This window comes from Giraffa tippelskirchi, chromosome 14 (assembly GCF_054371585.1).
Source record: "Giraffa tippelskirchi isolate mGirTip1 chromosome 14, T2T-mGirTip1v1.2.pri, whole genome shotgun sequence".
Lineage (NCBI taxonomy): Eukaryota > Metazoa > Chordata > Mammalia > Artiodactyla > Giraffidae > Giraffa > Giraffa tippelskirchi.
The window spans coordinates 12947501-12966387 of NC_137288.1; the positions used below are offsets into that span (position 1 = coordinate 12947501).

At 61.3% G+C, this 18887-nt stretch overlaps 1 long non-coding RNA gene across 2 annotated transcripts in view; it reads right to left on the reverse strand.

The window, feature by feature from the left end:
- Positions 1-5698, reverse strand: part of LOC145534298 (uncharacterized) — a 28995-nt gene extending 23297 nt beyond the window's left edge. The window contains exon 1 of one of the 2 annotated variants that reach the window (XR_014074436.1): positions 4948-5698. This is a non-coding gene — a long non-coding RNA (uncharacterized LOC145534298). Of the gene's footprint in view, positions 1-4890 lie in introns of both variants that reach the window. The other variant, XR_014074437.1, reaches the window with a different exon arrangement.
- Positions 5699-18887: the final 13189 nt, after the last annotated feature.

The following is an 18887-nucleotide window of genomic DNA, read 5'->3' on the forward strand; positions in this document are numbered from 1 at the left end:
CCCCCCTTCCCTAACCCTGTCGACGAGCTGCGGGTGCCCGAGGGTCCACCTGTCGGCCGGGCCTCTCGCACTCGCGACCTCTGCCGCCGAGACAGCAGCGCGCGCCCGTCGCCCGGCTGTCAGGCTGTCTGCCCCTCCCCCACTCCTCCCCTAACTCGGCCGCAGAGCCGCCAGGAGCCGCGGGTCGACCAGCGCGACGGGGTTCTAGCCCCTCCCCCCCTTCCCTAACTCCCCCCCTTCCCTAACCCTGACGACGAGCTGCGGGTGCCCGCGTGTCCACCTGCCGGCAGGGCCTCTCCCACTCGCGACCTCGCCCGCCGAGCCGCCAGCGCGAGCCCGTCTCCCGGCTGTCAGGGTGTCTGCCCCTCCTCCCCCCTTTCCTCACTCTGCGCCGAGCTGGCGGTGCCCGCGTGTCCACCTGTCGGCCGGGCCTCTCGCACTCGCGACCTCTGCCGCCGAGCCGCCAGCGCGCGCGCGTCGCCCGCCTGGCAGGGACTCCGCCCCTCCTCCCTCCTTCCCTCACTCTGTCGCCGAGCTGGCGGTGCCCGCGGGTCCAGCTGTCGGCAGGGCCTCTCCCACTCGCGACCTCGCCCGCCGAGCCGCCAGCACGCGCCCGTCGCCCGGTTGTCAGGGTGTCTGCCCCTCCCCCCCTTCCCTCACTCTGCCGCCGAGCTGGCGGTGCCCGCGTGTCCACCTGTCGGCCGGGCCTCTCGCACTCGCGAACTTTGGCGCCCAGCCGCCGGCGCGCGCGCGTCGCCCGCCTGGCAGGGAGTCTGCCCCTCCCCCCCCTTCCCTAACTCGGCCGCAGAGCCGCCAGGAGCCGCGGGTCGACGAGCCCGACGGGGCTCTATCCCCTCCCCCCCTTCCCTAACCCTGTCGACGAGCTGCGGGTGCCCGCGGGTCCACCTGCGGGCAGGGCCTCTCCCACTCGCGACCTCGCCCGCCGAGCCGGCAGCGCGCGCCCGTCGCCCGGCTGTCAGGCTGTCTGCCCCTCCCCCCCTCCTCCCCTAACTCGGCCGCAGAGCCGCTTGGAGCCGCGGGTCGACGAGCCCGACGGGGTTCTAGCCCCTCCCCCCCTTCCCTAACTCCCCCCCTTCCCTAACCCTGTCGACGAGCTGCGGGTGCCCGCGGGTCCACCTGCGGGCAGGGCCCCTCCCACTCGCGACCTCGCCCGCCGAGACGGCAGCGCGCGCCCGTCGCCCGGCTGTCAGGCTGTCTGCCCCTCCCCCCCTCCTCCCCTAACTCGGCCGCAGAGCCGCCAGGAGCCGCGGGTCGACGAGCCCGACGGGGTTCTATCCCCTCCCCCCCTTCCCTAACTCCCCCCCCTTCCCTAACTCTCGACGAGCTGCGGGTGCCCGCGTGTCCACCTGCGGGCAGGGCCTCTCCCACTCGCGACCTCGCCAGCCGAGGCGCCAGCGCGCGCCCGTCGCCCGGTTGTCAGGCTGTCTGCCCCTCCCCCCCTTCCCTCACTCTGCCGCCGAGCTGGCGGTGCCCGCGTGTCCACCTGTCGGCCGGGCCTCTCGCACTCGCGACCTCTGCCGCCGAGCCGCCAGCGCGCGCGCGTCGCCCGCCTGGCAGGGACTCCGCCCCTCCTCCCTCCTTCCCTCACTCTGCCGCCGAGCTGGCGGTGCCCGCGTGTCCACCTGTCGGCCGGGCCTCTCGCACTCGCGACCTATGGCGCCCAGCCGCCAGCGCGCGCGCGTCGCCCGCCTGGCAGGGACTCCGCCCCTCCTCTCTCCTTCCCTCACTCTGCCGCCGAGCTGGCGGTGCCCGCGGGTCCAGCTGTCGGCCGGGCCTCTCCCACTCGCGACCTCGCCCGCCGAGCCGCCAGCACGCGCCCGTCGCCCGGTTGTCAGGGTGTCTGCCCCTCCCCCCCTTCCCTCACTCTGCCGCCGAGCTGGCGGTGCCCGCGTGTCCACCTGTCGGCCGGGCCTCTCGCACTCGCGAACTATGGCGCCCAGCCGCCGGCGCGCGCGCGTCGCCCGCCTGGCAGGGAGTCTGCCCCTCCCCCCCCTTCCCTAACTCGGCCGCAGAGCCGCCAGGAGCCGCGGGTCGACGAGCCCGACGGGGTTCTAGCCCCTCCCCCCCTTCCCTAACTCCCCCCCTTCCCTAACCCTGTCGACGAGCTGCGGGTGCCCGAGGGTCCACCTGTCGGCCGGGCCTCTCGCACTCGCGACCTCTGCCGCCGAGACAGCAGCGCGCGCCCGTCGCCCGGCTGTCAGGCTGTCTGCCCCTCCCCCACTCCTCCCCTAACTCGGCCGCAGAGCCGCCAGGAGCCGCGGGTCGACCAGCGCGACGGGGTTCTAGCCCCTCCCCCCCTTCCCTAACTCCCCCCCTTCCCTAACCCTGACGACGAGCTGCGGGTGCCCGCGGGTCCACCTGCGGGCAGGGCCCCTCCCACTCGCGACCTCGCCCGCGGAGACGGCAGCGCGCGCCCGTCGCCCGGCTGTCAGGCTGTCTGCCCCTCCCCCACTCCTCCCCTAACTCGGCCGCAGAGCCGCCAGGAGCCGCGGGTCGACCAGCGCGACGGGGTTCTAGCCCCTCCCCCCCTTCCCTAACTCCCCCCCTTCCCTAACCCTGACGACGAGCTGCGGGTGCCCGCGGGTCCACCTGCGGGCAGGGCCCCTCCCACTCGCGACCTCGCCCGCCGAGACGGCAGCGCGCGCCCGTCGCCCGGCTGTCAGGCTGTCTGCCCCTCCCCCACTCCTCCCCTAACTCGGCCGCAGAGCCGCCAGGAGCCGCGGGTCGACGAGCCCGACGGGGCTCTATCCCCTCCCCCCCTTCCCTCACCCTGTCGACGAACTGCGGGTGCCCGCGTGTCCACCTGCCGGCAGGGCCTCTCCCACTCGCGACCTCGCCCGCCGAGCCGCCAGCGCGAGCCCGTCTCCCGGCTGTCAGGGTGTCTGCCCCTCCTCCCCCCTTTCCTCACTCTGCGCCGAGCTGGCGGTGCCCGCGTGTCCACCTGTCGGCCGGGCCTCTCGCACTCGCGACCTCTGCCGCCGAGCCGCCAGCGCGCGCGCGTCGCCCGCCTGGCAGGGACTCCGCCCCTCCTCCCTCCTTCCCTCACTCTGTCGCCGAGCTGGCGGTGCCCGCGGGTCCAGCTGTCGGCCGGGCCTCTCCCACTGGCGACCTCGCCCGCCGAGCCGCCAGCACGCGCCCGTCGCCCGGTTGTCAGGGTGTCTGCCCCTCCCCCCCTTCCCTCACTCTGCCGCCGAGCTGGCGGTGCCCGCGTATCCACCTGTCGGCCGGGCCTCTCGCACTCGCGACCTATGGCGCCCAGCCGCCAGCGCGCGCGCGTCGCCCGCCTGGCAGGGAGTCTGCCCCTCCCCCCCTTCCCTAACTCGGCCGCAGAGCCGCCAGGAGCCGCGGGTCGACGAGCCCGACGGGGCTCTATCCCCTCCCCCCCTTCCCTAACCCTGTCGACGAGCTGCGGGTGCCCGCGGGTCCACCTGCGGGCAGGGCCTCTCCCACTCGCGACCTCGCCCGCCGAGCCGGCAGCGCGCGCCCGTCGCCCGGCTGTCAGGCTGTCTGCCCCTCCCCCCCTCCTCCCCTAACTCGGCCGCAGAGCCGCCAGGAGCCGCGGGTCGACGAGTCCGAAGGGGTTCTATCCCCTCCCCCCCTTCCCTAACTCCCCCCCTTCCCTAACTCTCGACGAGCTGCGGGTGCCGGCGTGTCCACCTGCGGGCGGGGCCTCTCCCAATCGCGACCTCGCCCGCCGAGCCGCCAGCGCGCGCCCGTCGCCCGGCTGTCAGGCTGTCTGCCCCTCCCCCACTCCTCCCCTAACTCGGCCGCAGAGCCGCCAGGAGCCGCGGGTCGACGAGCCCGACGGGGTTCTATCCCCTCCCCCCCTTCCCTAACTTCCCCCCTTCCCTAACTCTCGACGAGCTGCGGGTGCCCGCGTGTCCACCTGCGGGCAGGGCCTCTCCCACTCGCGACCTCGCCAGCCGAGGCGCCAGCGCGCGCCCGTCGCCCGGTTGTCAGGCTGTCTGCCCCTCCCCCCCTTCCCTCACTCTGCCGCCGAGCTGGCGGTGCCCGCGTGTCCACCTGTCGGCCGGGCCTCTCGCACTCGCGACCTCTGCCGCCGAGCCGCCAGCGCGCGCGCGTCGCCCGCCTGGCAGGGACTCCGCCCCTCCTCCCTCCTTCCCTCACTCTGCCGCCGAGCTGGCGGTGCCCGCGTGTCCACCTGTCGGCCGGGCCTCTCGCACTCGCGACCTCTGCCGCCGAGCCGCCAGCGCGCGCGCGTCGCCCGCCTGGCAGGGACTCCGCCCCTCCTCCCTCCTTCCCTCACTCTGCCGCCGAGCTGGCGGTGCCCGCGGGTCCAGCTGTCGGCCGGGCCTCTCCCACTCGCGACCTCGCCCGCCGAGCCGCCAGCACGCGCCCGTCGCCCGGTTGTCAGGGTGTCTGCCCCTCCCCCCCCTTCCCTCACTCTGCCGCCGAGCTGGCGGTGCCCGCGTGTCCACCTGTCGGCCGGGCCTCTCGCACTCGCGACCTATGGCGCCCAGCCGCCGGCGCGCGCGCGTCGCCCGCCTGGCAGGGACTCCGCCCCTCCTCCCTCCTTCCCTCACTCTGCCGCCGAGCTGGCGGTGCCCGCGTGTCCAGCTGTCGGCCGGGCCTCTCCCACTCGCGACCTCGCCCGCCGAGCCGCCAGCGCGCGCCCGTCGCCCGGTTGTCAGGCTGTCTGCCCCTCCCCCCACTTTCCTCACTCTGCCGCCGAGCTGTCGGTGCCCGCGGGTCCACCTGCCGGCCGGGCCTCTCCCACTCGCGACCTCGCCAGCCGAGCCGCCAGCGCGCGCGCGTCGCCCAGTTGTCAGGGTCTCCGCCCCTCCCCCCCTCCTTCCCTCACTGGGCCGCAGAGCGGCCAGCGCCCGCGGGTCGAGCACCCGGACGGACCTCTCCCACTCGCGACCTCTGCCGCCGAGCTGCCGTGTTGATCCCGCTCGACCTCACCCGAGTGGGCTCTCGGCTCGCCCTGCCTTCCGGGGTTGATCTGGTCTCGGCGACCGAGCCGCCAGATCGACCCGTTCTCTTCCGTTTGCTTTTTCTTTTTCAGGTGCGTCGGGTTTGTTGGTTGCGGTTATGTGAGGGACGAGTGCGTGCTTTTGCTTTTGAGGCGCTGCTATATGAACGCGTCGTTTCAAATCCAAGTCTCTTCATTTGTGCCGTTGCTCAACGTTGCTTTTGCCGAAAGAGCCGTCGTCCGGGTCACAAAAGGGCTTTCTCCTGGCGTGCCCAAAGATGGTGACGGGGACACGGACGGGGATGCTGGCGAGTTGTTGTTCTGGGGCGTGTGCTCACACCGTCTGACGTGGGCCTGCGATCCCCCTCGGATGGGAGTGCATTCCGCTGCTCCGTGGGTGGGGAGTCAAGAATCCTTCCCGTCCCGTCCGTCCGTGCGTCCGTCATCCCTCGCCCAGGGACGTTCTCGAGAAGTGTGGGCGGATCCCGTTCTCCTGTCTGCGCCGTTGACTGAGCGGAGAAACGCGAACTAGGATGGGCTCCGTCTGGCAACGAGTCCCCGTCGGTCGCCCACTAAGCTCCTATGCTGGGGCTGGCTCACTGGATAGCTGGTTGGGGGTCGGGCGCCACCTGCCTGTCGGGCGCTTTTTCAGAGGGTCTTGGGGCGGGGCGACCACGGATGGAGCCGGCCCGGGCCGGCTAACTCTTGAATGCCTTGAGGCTGTGGAAGGAGGCGGTGTGGGAGGGGCACCTTGGGACAGAGGTCAAGGGGGCGGGGATAGGTAGCCACTTCGGCTTTTCGGTTTGGGTGGGAAATCTTGACGAAACTTAACTGGATTCGAGAAAACGGGCATTGGATCCCAAGGGAATCGACTTCCTTCTCTCTGGCCTGATCACTTCGCATGGGGGAATCTTAGTTCTCCCGCCAAGGATGTTGAAACCAAGACGTGACAGGTCACGCGGGTCCAGTCTCTCCAGTGAGGTTCAGGGGCAGAACACAAGGGTCAAAGTTCGCCTCGTGACAACGAAACCCTGCGCACCCACCCCACTCCTCCGCCACCCCACCCCCCCCCCCCCCGCGCCGGCCAAATCGGAACACTCCCTTGTCTGCCCAAGACAAGTGCTGGCCGGTGGTGGCTGAGGTGAGGGGGGCAGACTCCCGTTGCACGGGAGTGAGCTTGATCCCGGAGGTGATGAGCTCAGAAAACACAAGCAAATATTCAGAAGAATATCTGTGCACGTTGTCCTTTGCTGACTGTGTCTTTCTGTCTCTGCCCGCACCACCTACACACGCTGCCCACGCCCCCAACGCGTACACACACAGCGCACGCACTCCCGCACGGCCCTACGCAGCACCCGCACACACGCCGGCCACACCCTGCACACCCACTCACACACACACACAGCGTTGTCCTTGGACTGGCTCTGTCTCTCTGCCGGCCCCCCCCCACACCCACGTGGCGCACAGACACACCACCACCCCGACACTGGCCCCCTACACACACGGCCCTATGCGCCACCGCACACAGGCACACACCCCGCACGCACACTCCCACCCCCCCCACCCCGCCCCACTATGTTGTCCTTGGCCTGGCTGTGTGTCTCTCTGCCTCTGCCTCTGCCTCTGCCCCTCCCCCCACTCACAACTACGTGGGACCTGCACACAGCACAGACACACACCCCCCACACACACTGCCCTCCCCCACACGGTCCTATGGGCCACCGCACCCACGCACACACCCGGCACCCACACTGCTTCTCACCCCCCCGCCCCTCCCCCACACACTATGTTGTCCTTGGCCTGGCTGTGTGTCTCTCTGCCCGCCCCCCCCTTAACAACCACGTGGCACCCGCACACAGCACAGACACACCCCCCACCCACCCCCGCCCCTCCCCCTCCACACACTATGTTGTCCTTGGCCTGGCTGTGTGTCTCTCTGCCCGCCGCCCCCCTCACACCCACGTGGCACCCGCACACAGCAGAGACACCCCCCCCTACACACACACTGCCCCCCCCCGCGCGGTCCTAGGCGCCTCCGCACACACGCACACACCCCGCACGCACACTCCCCACCCCGCACCCCGAACCCGCCCACCCACACTACGTTGTCCTTGGCCTGGCTGTCTCTCTCTGCCTCTGTCACTGCCCGCCCCTCCCACACCCGCACCCACAGGCGCACACACCCCCGTGGCATTCGCACACAGCACAGACACAATATCCCCCCACACTGCCCCCCTACACACACGGTCCTAGGTGCCATCGCACACACGCACACACCCCGCACGCACACTCCCACCCCCCGCCCCGCCCCCCCCACACTATGTTGTCCTTGGCCTGGCTGTGTCTCTTTGCCTCTGCCTCTGCCCCTCCCCCCACTCACCCCTCCGTGGGACCTGCACACAGCACAGACACCCCCCCACACACACACACTGCCCCCCCCACGGTCCTATGGGCCACCGCACACACCCCGCACCCACACTCCCCCCCGCCCCCTCCCCCACACACTACGTTGTCCTTGGCCTGGCTGTCTCTCTCTGCCGCTGTCACTGCCCGCTCCCCTCCCCCACACCCGCACCCACAGGCGCACACACCCACGTGGCACCCGCACACAGCACAGACACACCACCCCCCACACACTGCCCGCCCCCCCGCACGGTCCTAGGCGCCTCCGCACACACCCTGCACGCACACTCCCACCCCGCACCCCGACCCCGCCCACACACACTACGTTGTCCTTGGCCTGGCTGTCTCTCTCTGCCTCTGTCACTGCCCGCCCCCCCACACACCCGGACACACCCCCGTGGCATTCCCACACAGCACAGACACAACACCCCACACACGGTCCTATGTGCCGTCGCACACACGCAACACCCCACACACGGTCCTATGCGCCATCGCACACGCGCACACACCCCGCACGCACACTCCCACCCCCCCGCCCCCCCCCCACTATGTTGTCCTTGGCCTGGCTGTGTCTCTCTGCCTCTGCCCCTCCCCCCACTCACACCTCCGTGGGACCTGCACACAGCACAGACACCCCCCCACACACACACTGCCCCCCCACGGTCCTATGGGCCACCGCACACACGCACACACCCCACACCCACACTCCCACCCCCCGCCCGCTCCCCCACACACTACGTTGTCCTTGGCCTGGCTGTCTCTCTCTGCCGCTGTCACTGCCCGCTCCCCTCCCCCACACCCGCACCCACAGGCGCACACACCCACGTGGCACCCGCACACAGCACAGACACACCACCCCCCACACACTGCCCGCCCCCCCGCACAGTCCTAGGCGCCATCGCACACACGCACACACCCCGCACGCACACTCGCACCCCCCACCCCGACCCTCCCCCAAACTATGTTGTCCTTGGCCTGGCTGTGTCCCTCTGCCTCTACCTCTGCCCCTCCCCTCACTCACACTTACGTGGGATCTGCACACAGCACAGACCCACACCCCCACACACACACTGCCCCCCCCCACGGTCCTATGGGGCACCGCACACACGCACACACCCCGCACCCACACTCCCACCCACCCCCCGCCCGCTCCGCCACACAGTACGTTGTCCTTGGCCCGGGTGTGTCTCTCTGCCCGCCCCTCCCCCCCACCCCCCGCTTAACAACCACGTGGCACCCGCACACAGCACAGACACCCCCCCACACACACACTTGCCCCCCACACACTGCCCTCCTTCACACACGGTCCTGTGCGCCACCCCCCCCCACGCACACACCACGCACGCACGCACCCACCCACCCCCGCCCCTCCCCCCACACACATTATGTTATCCTTGACCTGGCTGTGTGTCTCCCTGCCTCTGCCTCTGCCCGCCTCCCCTCACACCCGCACCCACAGGCGCACACACCCACGTGGAACCCACACACGGCACAGACACGCCCCCCACACACACTGTGTGGTGTCCCTGTCCCTCACTTTCTCCTTCCCTTCTTCATCGTCCCTCTGCCCCTTCCTCCCCACCTCCAGCTTCACAGGACAGGGTGCCTCTAAGGTGCCTCTGCCTGTTAATACACCCTTGACAGGAAGATTTCTACAGTCTGACCCGTCACGCCTGTCACCTGGGGGGGGGCGGGGCGGGTGCGTGGTCAAGCATCCTTGGTATGCTAGGTAGAGCTTTCTCTGTGGAAGGTAACGCTGTTTGCCACTTGGGGCATACCTTCCACGGTCCCTAGTGGTTGACACGCCACCCACTTCACTGAGCAAATCCTAGGAGCCTTCACCGAATCTCTTGCAAAATTCTTCAGAACTGTCAGTCTTCCGGTCACCCCCCATCATCATCAGGCGACGTGTAGAGGACCGATGGAAAAACGGGAGGATTGACTTCTTCCATGGGATCGGATGACCTGAGGAGTAGGATGCTCAAATGGATGCCTGACTTCTTGACGAAAATACGTTGGGGCGGGGAGGGGCAGGACGGTCCACTTAGGAGGTCGGGTTGAACGTGTACACATACGACATGTACATCATACAATCCACAAGCACCTACCAGGCAGCACAGGAAATGTAGGCTTCCTACTTTGGATTCACCTCTGAGGGAAAAGAATCTGAAAACCCGAAACGAGCACGACTTTGTAAACCCACTCTATACTTCATTTCTGCCATAAGGGTGGTGTCATCTGCATATCTGAGGGGATTGCTATTTCTCCCAGCCATTTTGATTCCAGCTTGTGCTTCATCCAGCCCAGCGTGTCTCGTGATGCTGTACTCGGCATGTAAGTTAAATAAGCAGGGTGATGATAGAGAGCCTTGATGGACTCCTTACCCTATTTGGAACCAGCCTGTTGTGTTCCATGTCTAGTTCTTACCTGTTGCTTCCTGACCTGCAGAAATACAGATTTCTCACTACTTTTGTTGTTGTTGTTGTGAATTCCCTAACCTGAGTGAAAAGCGCGAGAGACAGAGAGAAGAGGGGGAGGGACAGGCAGACAGGCAGGGGGGGAAAATAATCATAATCATAAAAAAAAAAAAAAAAAAAAAAGGACCTTACCGTTAACTCTGTTGCTTTCCAGATCCAAAGAGACCACAAAGGACCGGAAAGGACACAATGTTTAAAATGGGAATTGGAAAAGACGGACATCCACTTGGTCGCTTCAAACAATAATGCCCCTGTCAGCGGAATAGAATCGTTTCTCTTTTTCTCTCTACCTGGTCCTTCCAGACTTCAGAAACTCTCAGTGAGGATTCTTCTCTCCTTGGCGAGAGAGTGATTTCCATACGTTCCTTAGGGGCCCAGAGGATGTTTCTGTGAAACGGGGATATCCACTTCTGGATGGGAGATTCCTGGGCCACGTGTGTTTGGTCCTTTGCCTGTGGTGCTTCCCCCGAAAGTGGGACTGGATCCTGAAGTTTTCTGAGTTGCCTCCGATATCGGAAGCTCTGTCAGAGGGGACAACCCTCTCTGGGGGGACATTTGCCACCATCTCTTGCCCTTCTGACGGAGAACTCAAAAGGCCCTGTGCCTGAAGCTCTGCAGATGGAAGCTAGAGTGAAGGAGGAAACAGACAGAGCTGGACTCCATCTTAGGCCAGGCTGCGAACATGAGGCTACACGCACGGTCACCCTCCCAATGGACTCTGAACTTTGTGCCCGGTGTCTATAGAAGGGGCATACCAATGGAAAACCGGACACGCACACACACACACGCAGGCGCCTGCCCGCGCGTGCGCGCGCGCGCACACACACACACACACACACACACACACACACCCGGATAAAACAGCCTTTGGGGCTTGTACTTGGACTCTCCGTGGCCTAAAAGAATATGCTAATTATCTCTGTCACAGAACAAAGCCATCAGTTCCATTATGTGTATCAGGATATGACCACAGGCCTGTGAATAAATGTCCACTGTGTATCTCGTCTTATAACACATGAATGATGGGGTTATCGGGATTGTCTTTACCCTTCCTTTGTTTAGGTAAGTCTCAAGGAATTTGGGGTGGTGGGTTCAGACACATACCCCTGAGGTATAAAAGATTTTCACGAATGCTGGTTGGGGTCCTTGGCTAAGAGAAGACTCTGCCTTGGGCCCGCTGGTGTAAGAAACTGCACTCCACTACCTGCATGGTCCTTCTGAGTGAGTTTGTTTCCCAGAACGCGTGGCTACAACAAGAGGACTCGGTGAACATTTCCGACAGAGCTTCCTTGGTGGCTCACACGGTCAAGAGTCTGCCTGCGATGCAGGAGACCCGGGTTCCATCCCCGGGCCAGGAAGGTCTCCTGGAGAAGGGCATGGCAACCCGCTCCAGGACCCGACCCTGACATCTAGAAATCTCCTTGACTGACTCCCCCTGCACCGACTGGTTTCGAATCCGCTCCAGGGATGAACCTGTGTGTTTCCTTGGTTTCCCTACAAGTGCCTCTGAGGAAATACCTGATTGCTTGCACCCCAGGCCTGCTTTCCCAAACCCGTCCATCGACATCACAGCCTCCTGAGAGGAGATATGAGAACTGGTTCACTGAACGGAGGATCTGTGCTCAGAGACTCTTTTCCATGACAGGGAGGCCCGTACTAACTAACCTATTTGGTCCCTCCCTCCTTCCCTCGTTCCTTCCTCCTTTCATTCTGGATTTTCTTTTCTTTTTCTTTCTTTCTTTCATTCTTTCTTTCTCTCTCTCTCTCTCTCTCCCCCTCCCTCCCTCCCTCCCTCTCTGTCTGTCTGTCTTCCTTTCTTTCTTTCTCTCTCTGTCTCTCTCTCTCTCTTTCTTTCCTTCTCTTTCTTTCTCTCTCTCTCTTTCTTTCTCTCCTTCCTTTTTCTCTTTTTCTCTCACGCACACGTGCCTTCTCTCACGGACACGCGCACATGCACGCATTCACACACACACACAGTCACCAGCTCAGCTTTTCATGGGTTCCAGGCAAGTGTCAGAGGAGGGAACGCCTGGGGTCCGGAGTAGGCCGCCGCCCCCACCCCACCCCACGCACGCACCCCTCCGTGCCCTATGGAGTGTTTTGGATTCAAGTGACTTAAGAACCGGCCAGCGCCAGCGGAACGCTCTGCCCCTCCCTCCTTTTCTGTCTCTCTGAAGGCAGGCAGGAAGGAAAAACGCCTCCCACGGAGGAAGATGTCAAGAGATGATGGCTGCTTCGACGCACGTCCGTGATCCTCACATGCATTAGCGGGGTTTCCTGGGTTACGAAAAGGAGGAGACTCCTTTGGCCTGACCCAAGGCGAGTTTGTCCCTCAGCCTCCCTCCCCCCCCCCCCAGGCCCATTCCTCCGCGCGGTGCTGAAGGGGCAGCCTCAAGGTGGAGAAATGGGGGTGGGGTCGGGGCGGATCACCATTCAATCGAGGCAAAGTCCAAAGGCTCTTCCTTGACTGGAAAGCGTTCTGCATTTGAATGAAGCTATCCCACGAGGGGCCCTGCAGGGGGAGCGGGAGGGGGAGGGGGAGGGGGAGGGGAAGGGGAAGGGGGAGGGGGAGGGGAGGGTGGAGGGTGGCGGTGGGGGTGGGGCCCACAGACAATAGCCCCGGCCAGCGGCCGGCCTTGCCTGGCTGAGGAAGCCCTCTGGCGGCGGCGGGGCCACGCCCCCGACTCCTGCAACTCGATCCCTTCAAGGAAACTTCTGCGGTGATTCCTGTCCAGGGGAATCATCAAAGTTGGCCTGTTTCTGAAAAAGGCCTGAGTCACAGCTGTGACAGATTCTCTGGCTCTCTTGACACATGGATTGACCTGCACCCTCCCACCCTGGCAGATCCTTTGGACACGCCTGAAGAGGTCTTTGGCCTCCGTCAGAAAACAAGCCAAGATAGACACACAAATACGTGCTTGTCTAGCCTTGTTGAACAGGCCAAAAATGATGCATGGCCTTGGATTGGAGAGAAATCTGCTCCTCTCACACGCCCGAAGGCAGGAAGTTCTCAGCGGGACAGAACCTGCCTTCACGTCTCAGCGGGACCACCGGGGACGGTCCCCTGGCCCTCACCCGCCCCCAACCCCTAGACCAGCTCCCCCGACTCCTCTCCCCACCCCCCACCACCCCAGCGCCCAGCCACCGAGGGGGGCCCGGGGAGGGATGGAGGTCTCAGCCGCGGTTCTGAGAGGTCACTTGTGAAACCGCCCTAGCTAGGCCGAGACGCCTAGGAGTAATATTGTAAAACATGAAAGAGAACACAAAATGGACTGATGACTCTGAGAGAAGAATTGTAATTGGAGGAAATTTCAGGACTGGCTCTGATATTGCATCCCGGAAAAAGTAAAACTCATACAGAGAGTAGAAAAGTGGTTACTAGGGCTATGGGGAGAGGTTGGTAAAAGGGAACAAATATTCAGCTATAAGATGAATAGAGTCTGAGGATCTCATGTAAAACACGGCAATCTTTTTGACATGTTTTGTATAAATGAAATCTTATGAAGATAAAATCTAAGTAGGAAAGATGGAGGGAAGAAAAAAAAAAGAAGGTGAAATATGTGAGGTGATATGAATTAACTGGATGAGGAATCCTTTCACATCGTAAACACATGAAATCACCACAGTTATATTTCAATTTCTTGCAATTTTATATGTCAATTATACCTCAAAAAAGTTGAAATTTTAAAAAAGATATTACAAGATCTATGAAAAACCGTGAAGATTGTGTCTGGCTTGATAACATTGAGAACGTAGAACTCAGGCGATCCAAAACGTCCCCCTGACTAATAGAGTGTTTGTGTCATCGGTTACTCAATTCTGAATTATCATAGGTTCCAGAATTGTTGGTTGGATGCAAGATTTCAAAGCAGCCACATACTGGAAAACTTAGTTTTAATGAGTTTAGTTCTATTCTCTCAAAGCGGAGAGCTCTATTTAAAGATGATACTTTACGTGGACTTCCTTGATTTTTCCTACGTCGGATCAGAGACGGATGTAGTGAGATATCATGAAGTAATTCCCTGTTTTTCTCTTTATAATTTCCGCGACATGATCCTTCTAGTTAGTAAGAAACATTTGTGTTGCCTTGAAGAGAATTAGATTATTATCATAATAATGGAAAGGGAAAGTAGTAGGTTTATGCTTGGCCCTTTTATATTTAAAATATACCTTTTTGGCTACAGTGTGAGGCATAGGAGATCTAGATCCTGCAATCGAGGAATGAATCTGTGCCCTTTGCAATGGAAGCAAACTGTCTTAATCCCTGGAACCCTAAGGAAGTTCCTCAAAAGAGACGGTTTGCGACTAGGTCAGAAATGATAGTCTTCAAAGGCAATCCCTTTAAGGTCAAAGGAACAAAATTTACTGACTGAAGAAAAGCCTCTGGGTAATACGAATGAGGAGTCTCTGACCTATGAGCAGCCCATCAATACTCCTATTGCCGGCAATAGGAGTAAAGAGGACATCCCATGACACAGAAGGACCTGTCCCAGGAGAGAAGCCCAGGTTCATTCTGCCCGAGAGGAGAAGGCGGGCCGAGCGATGGTCTGGGAAGGGTTTAGAGACTCAGGGTGCGGGCACATGGCTACGCTTGCTGATGAGGGGTCAGATTCCCGATGAGATGAGACGACACGGCTCGCCAGCATGGTGGGGCCGTCAAGAACCCCCTCGAATCTTGCAGACCCTCTGCGACCAATGAGAGAGAGCCAGGCACCACTGCTCAGGGGCACAGCTTCTGCTCTGCTCTTGGCAGGTCCCGGTCACCTGCCACCTTCCTAGGTCTCCAGCAGAGGTAAAGTGAGGCCCAAATGCCGCCTGAGAATCTTTGAGCTCAGAATGGACACTCTCTTTTTTCAGTGGCCTGGAGTGTCATAAGCAATCCAAAGGTGAGCAGAATTAAATGCAAGTAGTCAGAATAGTGGTGAGAACAAAAGGAAATGGCAAGTCATTGTTAACAATCTATTTTGGACTTAAAGTTTTGTGAAGAGAGAGACGGAACCTAGCTTCAGAAGGGGAGGGAGGTCCAGCAAGGTCGAATGAGGCCCACTGGTGGCTGGGGACTCATCTGGAGGAACTTCTCTGAAGAAGGGCCTGGGATCCATCTGAAAGCGGGAGTGAGAACCCAGGCCCGGGAGTGAGTGTCCAGAGCTGGAATGAGAGCTCCTGGGAGACTGACTCGAGCGCGGCTGGTTTCCGGGGCACCCACCTCCCCTTCTCCTCAGCTGATGCCCGCAGGCTGGGTCACGGCCCTTGAGGGAGAAGCCTTGGCAGAAGGTCTCCCCATGGAGGGAGCCCATAGGTGTCTCAGTCTGTCAGTGGCAGTTGCTCGTTTTCTCGGGCTGCCAGCCCATCTGAGCTGTTTCTGTTGGAGGGGAAATCTGCCTGAAGTTATGCCTGAGGCATGAGCTCTCTTATTATCAAATTAGGCGAATATCTGATACATAATGTGAATACCTGGCATACTGCCATGGAATTTCTAAATATCCGTGTGCCGAAAGCTAACTCCATCCCCACGTGTGCGAGCTAATTCAGGTGAACTCGCTCGTGTGGTAGTAGTGGTGAGAGCAGGAGTGGATCGGGAGCGAAAGGACCAGGTGGAATTTCTCGATTCAAATCCATGAATCTCTGAGGACTTCGTGAGCACGTTACACTTTAAGTGTCATTCCTGGCCTGAGAGGGAGCACGAACAGGACTTTTCTGATGGCTTCATGGAGACGTGAGACAGGAGTCGAGATCCACAGTATGCAGCGAGCGGTATCTTTGCTTATAGGCAGATCCAGAAAAAGCTATCAGCTCACTGTTGGTTCTTTCAAAGCACGTAGTAGCTGTGTGGTTGCCCGATAATGTGAGTGCCGTCCACCTAGACTGTACACGCACCTCACGCACCGAGTATCTGTCGGCCTTGTAGATGAGGAGGTGGCTGAGGGGCGTTTGCGCAAGTGACTGGGTTTGAATCTAGACAGCACCCTTTGCTGTGGGCTTGGTGAAGTGCAGGTCCTCAGTACACAGGATTCTCATCCTTCCTGGCCTGTTTCTGGCTCCTCTTCACCATCTGGGTTCCACAAGCCTCATCTTTAGCAGCACCGGTGTGCTCTTACCACAAACCTCCGAACAGCACGTTCTTTCAAGGTGCCTCCTCGTTCTTCACCGCTGGTGCTGGGCTCAGACCGTCCCCTGCCCCACGGCCCTTTCCCGGGCCTTTCCTTTTCACTCTCCCGTGGCTAGAGCTCTGACCCATCCTCCAAGCGCGAGGCCTCTTCTCACTATTTCGCATTCCAGGCAAGCCTACTTATTCTGGGAGTTATTCCCCCTTGATACTTTCTGTCTATAACCAGGACCAGGACCAAGCACACAAATCTCTTTCCACGCAACCCCTTCTTGACGCTCAGCTCTGCCGGGCGTGTTGGTGCTGACTCTCGTACGGATGGTGAGTCGACAGGTGACCGGTGACGGGTGAGCTTTTCATGAACCACGTGGAAAGTATGGTTGGCAAGCCTCTGACACAGATTCCCCCATGGGAAAACATCGTCACCTCCTGAGACAGTCCTGGGAACAAAGTCAACGAACAGAGGATTCAGTGCTTCCGGACACATCGAGTGCTTGTGGCAGACACAACCTGCCCCAGAGCATCCAAGGTCAAGTGTGAGGAAAGGCCTAGGAGTAGCGGGACCGGGGACTGAACAAGTCGGCTCTGCTCCTCTCCCGGCTGCAGTCCAAAGAAACGCCAAACAGGATGCCTCTTTGTTGCCATCGAGTGTCCAGTTCTAAACTTTTGTTAACAATGTATACAATGTTAAGGCGCGGGAGAGCCGGCTTTACTGAAACTTGTGGATCGTGCACTTCTTATCCCTGCTACTGTTTGATACAATTAGAGTTTAAGAGCACCCTGTTTTCCAGGAAAGATACTATATAACGCAAAGGTGCGATTTCTAGTGCCACCTTAATTTCCCCAGTCTCTGGGTACGAGAGCTGAACCAAATGTTGTCTAGTATATTTTCAGGGACATGACAAGCTATTCAGATCCTTCCCGATAGATGTTCTGAAAAAGAACTACTAGCTGCAAGAACTAAATCTCAATTTCAACTCCGGTAGAGGAGAAGCTGCGCTGCTGGCAACAGTTAAGATAAACACTGTATCTTCCCAAGAATAGACTGGGTACCCCCAGCATTTACCTTGAGGCTGCAGCGAGGAAGACTAAGTCTGCCCCTGAACTAGGTCCGTTTCTTTGACTTGAACCTTTATACGTGATTCCTGATATCTTCAGTTTCCGTATGCTGCCTGTAGCCCGAGACGTACAGGGCGCACCCCTCGTCAAGGCTCAGATTTCAAGAGTCTAATACATTTCCATTCAGATACAGATAGCAATCTGCAGAATAGAGAATAATACGTATCTCGTTGGAGCGTTACAGGAATATCATGACATGACACGTGTGGCCCCGCGCGCCCCCAACCACAAGCCCAGATCTCCCGTCTCCCCTCCGAAACCTCCCCCTCCTCCCCCCCATACCCAGCCACCGAGGGGGGCCCGGGGAGGGATGGCGGTCTCAGCCCCGGTTCCGAGAGGTCACTCGTGGAGCCGCCCTAGCTAGGCCGAGACGCCAGATGTGGCTGCCCTGCTGCTTCACGTCCATCTCCGTGAGCCATGCCCCAAAGGCACGTGAAATCATTGAGAGCAAACAGCGCCCCCAGAAAACGCAAAATGATCCTCCTGAACCCCACACGGCCGCCATCTTGGTGGATCCACGTTAGAGGTCGTTGGTAGGTATCCCCACTTGATGCCTGAATAGTACTCACACGGACTCGATTTCTTTTCGCTTTTCCTGGGTGCCCTAGCCAGAGAGATCACGTGGGCCGGAGAGCAAACACAGAACAGAACAGAGCCCCGAACCACAGCCAAGTCGAGGGCGTGCGGAACCGCAGGAACTCACAGAGCCTGTGAGGGGACCCAGATGGGGAAGAAGCGTCCGTGCTCACGTATCTCTGGGGAGGTTGGAAGGGGCGCCCGCCAGCGAGGCAGGTGCCGCGCGAGTGGCCGGAGACGTTTCTCCGTGGGATCTCTCGGGGTGTCGCAGGGTGCCGGGTGCAGGGGCACCCTGGGAGGCCCGGTCCACCGAAAAGCCCGAGAAGTCTTCATGTGGGGCAGGCACGGAATGGTTTCTTGCAGGGCCGGGCGAGGAGAATTCGGGGGCCCATACCTCCAAGCCCCACACGTCTCGAGAGGGTTCCACGTGGCATTCTGAAAGGCCGGGCGACGGAGGGAAGGGGTTCGTGGCTGCGGACAACGCCTGGCTGGAGGAATTCTTTGTCTTTGGCGACGGTTCACCCCGCAGGTCAGGTCATGAGGTTCCTCGACACCTTCCACGGGGCGGATGTTCACAGGAGGAGTGGGGACGGGACGGCGGACTCGCAGGCCACCCTCCTGTCCCCACTGCTCCCCTCCAGAACTGGAGCTCGAATCTAGATGGGCCTCTGACCGCACACATCGCTGGGTTTACGTCGTGCCGGCTTCACCTTCGAGTCTCACAAACTGGCACTCTTGCTGCTTCTAGGAGTGTCCTAGAGAAGAAGACACCGGGTTCCGTACGAGATCAGCTTCTTGGACGCGGCCCTCTGGAGCCCGTGGCTTTGGCTTCAGGGGAAGCACGCTGCCTACGGTATAGCCTGGCCCGGAAGCTCATCCGAGGATTCCTCAGGAGTTCGCGGGCCCCGAGGATTCTGTTTCCGAAAAGCGTTTTCTGGAACCGGGCGACTTGGGGGAACGTGTCACTGGTCTGGAAAATGGAAGGCCGCTGTCAGAGGGTTCAGTGACCTTTACGCTCCCTCCTTTCACTTGAAAGGTGTCTTCTTTTTTCTCCCCACCCCGCCCCCCAACCCCCCGCAACACACACACACCCGACAGCTTGCCTGACCGTTGTTGCTGGGGAGATGAACTCTCAGGAGACGGGAGGCCAAGTCTCTTTCACACCCCGGGGAAGACGATAGGAACGGGTCCCCAGCCGTGCGATGTTTCCGTGTCTCGGCACGGCCGACAGTCTCCTCCTCGTTCTGGGTGC